Genomic DNA, 7,161 nt, shown 5'->3' on the forward strand with positions numbered 1-7,161 from the left:
GCAAAGGGCCATACATGTTCTCAGTTTTAGAGTTAGGAGGATAATATAAGCAATTCTTAAATTAGTCCTTTTCTTTTATAGATAAAGTTTACTGCCCATGTTGGTCAGGGACAAGTAAAAGAAAACTTACAGAGGTCCTGACCACAAAGTTTATAATAGTTGACCCCCATGACCACCCTGGGAGTTGGTACAGCAGATATTAAATCACCATGTGTGGATGAGAAATAAGCACTTTGGGGAGTTAAATATTTAGCCCGAATTCTCATCTAGGAGATTCAGGGATGGTCTCAGTCTTAGTTCTTTGGCGTGGAGATCCATTGCTCTTTCTAGAGTTATTCATTTTTAAATCCAGAAACATTAGTTACTTTCAGCCATGGCAATAATTCTAGGTCATTAGAGTTGTCATATATCTATTGTTATCTGTTATTTTGCCTCATTCTTCCTACTTAGATGATAATATTCATGATAACATCTACCTTTAGATCAGATAAGAAGAAAGAAAAATGCACTACTTCGCGTATGTGCCAGGAGGAGGCTCTGAGGGTCTGCAGACAATGTTTTCTGAAGGCAATGGTTAGAATACAGGCATATTTTTCTCTTATTTTGATTAGTGCCTAATGGTTCACCAGCTCAGCTTTCCTCAGACTGTCCCACAACACTGATGACCAGTAACAGGAGAATGGGCGGCACCCCTCACGGGAGCGCTGGGAGGGCTGCCGTGATGTGTGCGCGGTGACTACCAGCCCCCGTGCGCGGACTCAGGACACAGGTGCCAGGAAGCAGCCACGTGTGGATCCGGAAGGTCTGCTCAGTTAATGACCTCACTGTCCAAACCGCAGTAACTATTGAACTGAAACCCACAGCCTTCATGCTAACAGGGATCCATGCCTTTGTTTTTCACACCTTTTTATTGTAGTGCTTTCCCTGCATGCAAATGAGATTCTTAAGGAAAACTTCGCATGATTTTCTTGAGGAGAAAAGCCTTGAGCTGTCACGCTGTAAAAGTGCAGTGGAAGAGCGGTAAGACTATAAGTGTTCAGGGTTGAAAAAAAGAAGGAAAGGCTTGGTTTCTGGCTTTAACAGAAACTAAATGAAATCAGGCAAATTGCTAAGCCACTCGGAATATTCTCAGTTAAAATGATAACTGTCACACACAAGAGTATGGCGTAGGTGCCATCTGCAGTGCGGGTCAGAGGAGCTCTGTAAAGCACTCATGGTGAGTTCTCTGGGAGCCCCTTGTCACCCCCATGTCACAGATGGGGAGATCCCCCAGTGTCCCACAGCACATCCCATCCAAGTTAGAAGAACAACGCAACCCCAAGAGGGTTATAAATTAGTGTCCAACGTGCTCAAAGAAAATATGTTTTATATGGTTTTGAAGCAAATTTCCTGCTGAAAATTAGCTGAGTATTGGAATCATCCTTTACATGTCATTTCTCTTTACATCTTCACAGATGAGATTCCATTAGGATGGAACTGAGGGCAGAGAAAGGTTAAAGACTCAACATAATCACACACCAAGTTGTAGGCAGGCCTTTTAAAAATCACATGTAAGGAATTACTAAGAAAATAAAGACATATATCCTGGAGAAGTTGTCATAATCCATCTCATTGCTTTTTTTCAGTCTCTAAATGCTTGCTTCTAGAGGTAATTTAAAAATTGAAGAAAATGACATGTTTCAACAGTACTTGGAGAAGAAAAAAAAACTCAATTTGAATGCAAACTCCAAAAATGCACCCATTACTGTCTAGCAGATGAGACCAATACCTAAATTTCTAGCATTATAAAGGGGACCTTTAAATGACACAGTGGAATGGGGGTGTGAGCTCCAAGGGACACTCCCCTCACGTCCTGGAGCAGCCAGTGAGGATGAAGATAAAAACAAGAGACCACAGGAATCACTTCTGAACAGACAGAACATGAACGTGTCCAAGCTACAAAATAGCAAATGCCCTCTTCCCCATAGTGTGAGTGACAGCTGCAGGTCCACCCCAGCTCACCCCTCCCTCCTCCTCCCAAGGCTCCTTGAGATACCCAGTCATAGAGCTGCCAGCCCCCTCAGAGCCTCCAGCCTAGAGCAGAGCCATTTCTTCAACCTCTCCCCCAGTTCACTGAGCACCAGCCAAATCCAATGGGTTCTTCCTAACAGCCTCTTACGAGAAGCCCCAAGGCTTTCCCATGGTGTGTCTCCTCCTTAATGAGTAATAACTTGTGCCCTAGGGATGCTTGGCTGCAAGACATTAAGTCAGGATGTTGCCAAGTCCAAACTCATTCTGCTAGCCGTGTGACAGGCCAATAAATTGGGAGACAATGTGTTGGGGCAAACAAAAGTGACTTTATTTGGAAAGCCAGCTGATCGAGGGGATGGCAGACTAGTGTCTTGGGGAACCATCCTGCTCCAGTCAGAATACAGGCTCCTTTTATAAAAAAAAAAAAGGGGGGGGGTGTGGTTGGTTGGTGCAAACTTCTTGCTGCAGGGATTCTCTGTTCTTGCAGCCATCCTCGTGGGTCAAGCCATGGTGTCCCTGTAAACCGCCAACAAAACAAAAGTTATTCTCTATTTTGCAACTTCCCATCTCTGTAATGAGGGCAGAAGTGCTGACATCCTTAAAGGTCAGAGCCTGGAGAACAGGCTCTCTTTTCAGGCTATAGGCAACATTGTTTCCCAAAAGGTGCTGCACTGGCAAGACTGAGCTTGGAAAACAGGGCACAGTGGTTAAAATTAAAGGAACAGATCCAGTACAGGGCCTGACCTGTTGTCTATTACAAGGACAAGTCACACAGGAGAGCCTGATGACACTTCATGTCTTGTCCAAGTGGCGGTCACATTCGTGTTCTTGTAATAATTCATTAAACCACACATTTATGGTTGCTGAACTATCTCCCCTGCAGGTAATAGTTTACGATTAAATTTTTAATTCTGCACTGGATACAGAGATACGTTTCTTTGCCCAGGAATAAAATATTCCCTTCTATCAACTTACTGGGCAAGATCATATACAAATATCAATAATTAAAATATTTTTACACCCTAGAAACATGCCCCCATGTTTAAGAGAATGGGATTAAAAAGAGGAGCAATATGCCAATATTCCAAGATGCAGTAATAGTTTACATCAGCACAAACATCCGTCTCTTTGTTTTCTCTGGTCAAATGCATTTGAATGCACACTCCCAAGTCATCAGAATGAATGGAGTAAAGACATGAGCCCACACACGTTTCACTCAGTGTGGGAGACACTAAGGGCTTCTCACACCGGAGGAACAGCCTAGAATGTCCAAGATTGGGTGTTTCCACCAGCAATAGGACCTCAGTGTCAGGCAGACTTGCAAGGACCCAGCCTGAAGGAGACTCTGCCATCCTCCATGTGTGTCATCAAAGTTTCACTGAAGGCAGATCCATCAGCACTGGAGGCCGACGGGGTCAGGGCCAGAGTGAAGACCAACAGGGATGCATTTGTGGGTCAGCCCTAGAATTCTACACATCTCCTCACAGGCAGCAGCTCCTCAGCAAAATATTTGCACTACGGAAGGGGGGAAAAAAAATTTTTAGTGGAGAGCCATCCACCTACCATCCGTCCCCATGTGAGTGAAAAAACGTGACTTCTGTTATGTGAAGTGCCTGAAATGTCTTTTCCAGGATCGCAGCCGGTGTTCAGCAGCACCGGGTCCACCCCTGACTGGCACTGTGGGCACTCCTCCAGCTTGCAGAAGGTGATGTTCATGATGTTTTCCTGCAGCGTGAGCACGTCCACGGCGCCCACCGCCTTGTCCACATAGAAGGCGCTCAGCCGCCGCCAGTCCACGCTCTCCAGCCGCGGTCGGAACAGGAAGAAGGGCAGGGGGCCTGAAGCTGCGCTGGGCGGGACACAGGCCATGGCGGCCCCACCTGCCGCGGTGGCTGCCAAGGTATCGGGACCTCCCAGGCCCCTGGCGAGCGGTTAATAGACATGCTTCTGACAGGGCATGCTTGGAAGCAAATCTGCCGCCTCTGCTGGCATCAGAGGAGGGGACGGTCCCATCTACCCACCCTGGCCACCTCCCAGGCCGCCGCCGCCGCCCCACCCTCTGGAGCGGGAGAAGACTGGGTCCCGGGTGGTCGCGGCCTAAGGTCTGGGGGTCCAGACTGTTGCTATAGCAGCGCCCGGGGCAGGGACGCGGAGCAAAGGGCTCGCCCGCCTGCGCGCAGTCAGCGTGCACCCAGGGCTCTTCTAAACGTGTGTGGCAGCTCCACTCTGTTTTCTGGAGAGGCTGAAATGTTTCTAGCAGCAACTTGTAGATCTCAGGCCTCTCATTCTTGAGGTCTTCTGGGGGCTGCTTGTAGCTACCACAGAGATGGATGAACTAAGGAAAAGCCAGACATTCCTCAGTTCACCAGGGAGTCCTTGCTTGGACCAACCATCAGGAAAAATTTTGTCTTTCCTGGCAGGTCTATGTGCTGTGGTCTCCATCCACTGGGCTGCAGGATCCGCAGGAACAAGGGCCGTGGTTTCTCTTGCTCACTGTTCCACCCCCACACACCCCCAGCACCCCAGCTGCGCGCTCCTGGGCGGGCGCCCGGCGCTGCAGGCAAATGGGGGCGAGGCTGGGGACGCAGATCCCGGGGCGCTGCTTGGAGGCCGAAGAACAGTCGAGGGGGAAGCGGCGGGCCAGCTCTCCTTTCAGGGCACAGGATGAGGACTGTCTGTTTTGGGCAAGTTGTGAGGAGGAGAGCCGCCAGGTGCTTCTCTGGGCCGTCCCAGATTTTAGGCTGCGGCGCCTCGGGATCCCCCTCTCCGCTCCCGCCTGCCTCCCCTCCGCGATCTCGCTCCCACCTCTTCTCTCTGCTTCCCAGCTCCTCTGGATTTTTCTAATGTCAAAAAGGCTTTTTGTACTGAATTTTCTTGTTCTTTCTGGGCAGGGCCTATGCATCAGAGTTCCACAGAACACAGACTGAAATGCCGTGACATGCACGTGGGAGCACAGATCTTGCTCTTGAATAAGTTTGGGATGTTACACAGCAACCAAATTTCAATGGGCTTCTGTAGTGCAGAAGTTCTTTAAAACGTTCTTGTGCAACCTCGGCCGCAAAAGCATCATTTAAGAGGCAATTTCCCTAACTTACCTCATGATGAAACCTGTTTCGCTGGGCATCCCTAAAAGATCTCCTTCAGCAGCTCGGTAGACCACTTGGGAAAACACTTCTCTTCCTGGAGTCATGGACTTAAATAAAAGGTCCCTTTAAAAATATGACTTTAATTTAAGGCCCAAGAAAATGAGACTACTCTATTTAGGACCGCATGATTTTGTCACTCTCCTAACCAGAAACATTGGGGGCGCCCTGACCCCCAGCACTTCCAGCCTCACCCCCGCCTGGCAGCTCTCCCCAAACCTGCCCAGGGCTTCTTTCTGCCTGGTCAGATTTATTCTATAAGAAACACTGACCTCTGCAATTAGCAAAGCAGGCACCAGCAAACTTCATAGCAAATCAGATGGAAACCAATTTTTAAAATATGCATAGAGTGACTGCATCTTGAGAAATGCATTAGTAAAATCCAAGAACTCTCTGTAATTAGTAGTAAAAACCCTAGACAGCTGAAAAGCAGAGTTGTCAATAATTGACCAAGAAATTACAAATACAAATCAACTGAAAACTTCTATTGATTACCTACTGAATGCAGATTCAAATATGGAAAAATTAAGGTTCTGCTCTTGAGGAACCTACAGACTGTGATTAGAAAAGTATTGCACAAAGTTTTAAAGACAGCACACCTATAGCGCCAGGGCAGACTATGGACTCCCATCAAATTCCCAGTGAGTAGGGCTGCTGGGTAATTTCAGGCGGAGAGCAAGAACAGACAGAGGGCAGGAAGGATGCAGTGGGCTGCGGGGCCATGGCCGGGCGCAGAGGTCACTGGGAGATTCAGTGGAGCTGGGGGGGCCCGAGTATCTGCTTGCCAGGCTTAGGCTGCAGCAGGGGCTGGGCTGGATCCGGTGTATTCCTGCCCTGTAAGCTTGTGCATAGTGGGAACCATGAGCAGTATTCTTTTATTTTGTTTCATTTTTTCATTTCTGTGTTACATTTAGAATGAGAAAAAATAAACTTTAAAAATAATAGAGAGATGCAAATAACTCCAGTCTCTCCTACCAGGTAGATATTAAATCATCTCCCCCAAATAGGTGTTATCCTTTCAGCATAATCTTTGTGAAACATTTACAGAAGCACCATGTCAAAACTTCCCTAATGGGATGAGCTTCTGGCATCAATGGTTTTTTGACTACAGGAAGGCATTTTCGGTAATTTTTATCCGACATTCTGTCTGTTAGAATAAAAGCCAATAGTTTTATTTTAGCATAAGTGTATGCACTCAGCTGAGGATATTTAATTTTAAAGCTACAATCTGGCCATGGGTAGGCAGCAGAGAGAGCTCACCTGTACAGCATCATTCATGACTCAGTTTCTGGTGTCAACACATTACTTCGCCTACAGAGCATTCAGCAATGTGTTCCACAGTTTGAAGCAGCTTACCTTCCTGGTTTGGGGATAGCTTTACAATAATAGTTACATGGTTACACCCCAGGATGCTCCCTGCAAATTCAATGTTTTTCCTGTTAAAAGAATTTCCTAAGATCACTTCCAGAGTATTGTGACCAAGTTAAGGCGATAAGATCAGATCCCTTCTGCTATTTTGGTTGTGGGTTTGGTGTAACAAACTAGTAAGACATGTACTGTTCATTGTTTCTGAGAACAGTTTAGAGCTTTAGCTTTTTAAACTTACATAGTTATCAGAGGAATAAAGCCAACCACAATGTAAGGATCAACAGAATGCAGTAATCCACTCATAAAGGACAGTCAAGTGTGCTTACACATATTCAAGAAATCAATCATCTAGGTTATAAATAATATGTAGTTCATTTGTGTCCTTCTTTTTTAGATTCCACGTATAAATGATACCATATGGCATTTTTCTTTCTCTATCTGACTTACTTCACTTAGAATGATGATCTCCAGGTCCATCCATCTTGCTGTAAATGGCATTATTTAATTATTTTTATGGCTGAGTAGTAGTCCATTGTGTGTGTGTGTGTGTGTATATATACACACACACCTCACACCTTCTTTATCCAGCCACCTGTTGATGGATATTTGGGCTGTTTCCACACCTTGGTTATTGTAAAGA

At 46.3% G+C, this 7,161-nt stretch overlaps 1 long non-coding RNA gene across 22 annotated transcripts in view; it reads left to right on the forward strand.

The window, feature by feature from the left end:
* Positions 1-6,827, forward strand: part of LOC116664044 — a 42,563-nt gene extending 35,736 nt beyond the window's left edge. For 13 of the 22 annotated variants that reach the window (XR_004320329.1, XR_004320318.1, XR_004320326.1 and 10 more), the window contains 2 exons: positions 612-1,020; positions 3,642-6,827. This is a non-coding gene — a long non-coding RNA (uncharacterized LOC116664044). The remainder of the gene's footprint in view (positions 1-611; positions 1,021-3,641) is intronic. The other 9 variants (XR_004320328.1, XR_004320330.1, XR_004320325.1 and 6 more) reach the window with 6 other exon arrangements.
* The last annotated feature ends 334 nt before the right edge of the window (positions 6,828-7,161 follow it).

This window comes from Camelus ferus, chromosome 6, assembly GCF_009834535.1.
Source record: "Camelus ferus isolate YT-003-E chromosome 6, BCGSAC_Cfer_1.0, whole genome shotgun sequence".
NCBI lineage: Eukaryota > Metazoa > Chordata > Mammalia > Artiodactyla > Camelidae > Camelus > Camelus ferus.